Genomic DNA, 4,058 nt, shown 5'->3' on the forward strand with positions numbered 1-4,058 from the left:
GCACGTCGATTAGCCGCTTCACCAAACCGAAGTAGCTACTGGGTATTGGTTCAGCTGGCCAAAGCCGGACTATTAAATCATTCATGGCCAAACCGGCCACCCTATGCAGCTCCATCAGCTGCTTCAGGTGGTCGTTCAGGGGCGTCGCGTGCTCCGGCGCAAGATACTGCGACCAGAATAGCTTCTCGATCGAGTTCCCCTCCTGGGCTCGGAAGAAATGTGCGGCATCGGCAGCACTCCTCGGAAGATCCACAAATGCATCTGAAGATTCCATACTCAAGTAAGCAAAGCATATATTTGACCCCCAAAAGCACTTTGCAAAAGAAAGGCCTTGCTAGCCGCTATCTGCTTCGCCTGATGGATCTCCTCGAGAGCACTCCTGGACTTGACCCACGCCTCCTTAGCTTCTTGTTGGGCTTTGGCGAGTTCAGTCGATTGGGCTGAAGCCTTCTCTTCCAATTCCTCGCATTTGAGGATGGCGTCCCTCAGCTCCTGCTCGACTTCGGCCACCCGAGCTTCATGTTGGCTGCGGGCGGTCTACTCGATCTTCAGCTCTGCAGCCGCTTGGCGGCTGCCTTGTTCACCTTTGCCTCTTATTAGGCTTTGGCAAGGGCGCCTTTGAGGGTCTCGACCTCGGCTGCCCCCAACTACGCTCATAATTAAAGCATTTCAGGAGTTACTCCCTGAATATAGCTATCACTTATGATATACAACTAAGCTTCTACGAACTATACGCATACCTTGCGTCCCGTCGAACCGCTTGTTAACGCGGCCGATCTCTTCATCGGCCAGCTAAAGCTTCCGATTGAGTTCGGAAACTTCCCCGGCCTTGGCGGGCCGCCAACAAGGAAGCATGTTGCAATAATAGAACAGTATGTCAGTTATCCGAGTATTATATGGATCCTCTGTCTCGTTTTCTTTTAACCAGACAGAGTCTCAGGGGCTTCTGTCTATACACAGGTGTATTCCTCTATATAAAAAGCGTTTAGAGCATTACATCCCATACCTTGAAGCCTGCCAGTAGGATGTGAAAGGCTTCGTTCAGTCCGCTCTTAGCAGACTGAACCTTCTCTACTACCGCACCCATCAAGGTGCGGTGCTCCTCCACGATGGAAGCACGTTGCAATGCTTCCATTAGAGTGTTCAGCGCCTCCGGGTTAGTGGTGGTCGCCGGTGGAGCTGACGCTCCTCCCCCTCTTTCAAAGGGGGTTGCCCACCTGATCCCAGAGCCACATTGGTCTCTGGAATGGTGTCCGGCTAGGGCCCGGATTGTTGGGGTCCCCGCCATCGGTCGTCATGGGGGTCGCCTCCCCCATGTCTTCGGCGACCGAGGTATTAACCTCGGGCGCCTTCTCGATAGCCTCGCCCGCCCCTCCTCGGCCAGGAGAGGCCCTTCGGGACAACACCTCGGTGTCATCCATGGTGACGGGCAAGGAGGCACGTGGCGGCATCTCGCTCTCTGCCATCTCGGGTGGCAGAGAGCTTCCCTCCGATAAGAGCGTGTTCGAAAGCTCGCATGGAGAGCTGAAGAGCACATAGCAAAATAACTTATATAATAGAAAGGGAGGACTAAAAATAAACAACGAGTATCCGAACACTTACGATGCGGCCAGGGGCTTCGCCCTTGGTGGCTTCTTGTGGATTTGTTCGGACTCTGAGTCCGAACTGTCCTCGGGGACGATTTCCCCCTCTTGGACGCCTCCCCCTCCCGGTCTTCGGAGGCCGTCCTCTTCTTCTTCCTCCCCTTGCGAGGGAATCACTTTCCGCTTCCTCCTCTTCTTCTTCTTCATCCCCCTCGTGGGAGGAGAGGGCTTCGGTTTCTCTGGACATGGCGTCAGAAGGATAGGGCCGGGCCCATAGTGGTGCCAAATGTGTAGCCCGCACAGGGCCCACAATTTTGGGGGGCCCGAATTTTGTATATAGGCCTAGTAGTATTTCTAAAAAAAACACTACGCTGTGGACCTGGGCCTGAGACGATCGGGAGCTAGAGCTAGGCCTGAGTCGAGGCCATCGAGCGCACGAGTAGAAGGAAACCGCTCTACCGATAGGAAACATACCGATCTCTACAGAAGTCCAGCAGGATCAGGTCTCGTCTCTCGATCTGGAGACCGCAAAAAATGGGATCGCTAAAGAAGCCATCGGGATCATTTCGTCTCTCGATCTGGAGACCGCAACGCAACAACAGTTGCGTCGGCTTAGCTACAGGAAACAGGGTTGTCTCGTCGCCTTTGCCTCATCAGATCGATCGGATTCAGGCCGCTGCTGTTGTTACCTTCCTAGCTTCCTCTCCCAAATTTTAGACTTGACGCCTCGTTGGATTGATCCGTGACTGACTCTAGCCTCTAGGTGCTTAGCGAGTCCTTCTTTGCAATGAACTTCGGTTCCTACGCCTCATTCCTAATTTCCTAGTTAACTGTTGACAGGGATCGTTACTTTGTTACTAGTTAGAGATCGATTGTTACCTCCTTGGTTAAAGATCACAGTGTAGCAGTTCAACTGGACAGGACCCAAAACTAGGTGAGTTAGACGGTTTGTCTAATTGCAAAATATTGATCCATGATCTTCAATTGATATACCAATTTAATTTTATTCATCTTTTTTATCTTGTGTTTCAATAATACAGATTTGAATCATCATGGGGAAACATCAGTCTAGTTCCTATAAGCGCAAGAGAAAAGAAAGAGAACATAATTTAATTAATAAATCTTATGAAGGTGGTATGGACAAATTTGTTGTCAAAGAAGAACCGCAAGTGTCATCCGGTAACCAGTCTGTTTATCCTTTTACTCTTGCACTTGCAATTGTTCCTTACAATGATTTTAGAGATATTCAGACATAGACAGATAATATGGAGGTAAAGGAAGTCCTATATGCGTACTACTGTGACACAAGAAGGACTCAATGACTTGGCCACAATAGCACTTGAGAGTGAAGTGTTGGAGAAGTTTGATTACGAGGATATCATTGAAGATTTCATTTCAAAGAATACTAAAAAATAATGTTCTTCAAATAAATAGCAACCAGGAGTTGAATAGGTATGATTTTTTATATGTACAATTGTTATATAAGACACTATATTATATACATTAATTTTTGCTGCAAGATCTATATACATTATAATTGCTCATTAGTTCATTTTTTTAGTGAGATAGGGCCCCTTTTTTGTTTCGCACAGGGCCCCGGATTTTGCCGGCCCGGCCCTGCCGAAGGACCCTTGTGGCGAGGGCCGCCCTTGGCCTCTTTGCCCTTCTTCTTGGCCTTCTTCTCTGGCGCTTGATACGACACCGAAACCAGCATCTCCGCCAGCTGGGGAGTGGCCGGATTCTCTGGTAGTGGCGCCAGGCAGTCGATCTGCTCCGCTTTCTTCATCCAGCCCTGTGTGAAAATAGGAAAATATAATTTTTATCACATCCGAAGTGTTAATCAAATAAGTCTTCGGAAGGGTCACGCTTACCGCTGAGGCCGAGTTCTCGATGTCGAGCCCGATGTCCTCAATCTCCATGGGCCAACTCTTTTGGGCCTTAAAAATTGCTTCCATATATCTTTGTGTGTGGTGCCTGTCGGGGGAAAACGACACCTACGGGATCACGAGGAATCCCTTTTGCTATGGTTGGCGGGTGCGGGGCTGTGGAAAGAGCGGGATTGAGAGATCAACGCAGGGGGATTATCCAGGTTTGGGCCGCAAGTGATGCGTAATACCCTACTCCTGCTGGTTTATGTTTATATGGTGTTCTTGGAGTAGCTAGAAAGCGTGAAGGGTTCTTGAGCTCTTGAACTAGCTACGGTGCGTGTCTAGTCCAAAAGATCTGAATATTTCCTCAGTACGCCGCGGGCCTCCTTTTATAGTCAAAAGGGGCTGCCACAGTGGCACACGGGAGGTGGAAAGATGTACAGTAGTCGAGTCTATCTCCTGACCCCAGAGGACAAACACATCTAATGCGCTGCCGTACTGTCCTTCATGCTTTATCGGGGACGGCAAGGAAGCTCGTCCCAGCTGTCGCCGCTTCGCCTGGCTCCAACGCGCGTCCGAGCTGACGAGGCGTGTAGCGCCATGGTGG

This window comes from Aegilops tauschii, chromosome 4, assembly GCF_002575655.3.
Source record: "Aegilops tauschii subsp. strangulata cultivar AL8/78 chromosome 4, Aet v6.0, whole genome shotgun sequence".
Taxonomy (NCBI): Eukaryota; Viridiplantae; Streptophyta; class Magnoliopsida; order Poales; family Poaceae; genus Aegilops; species Aegilops tauschii.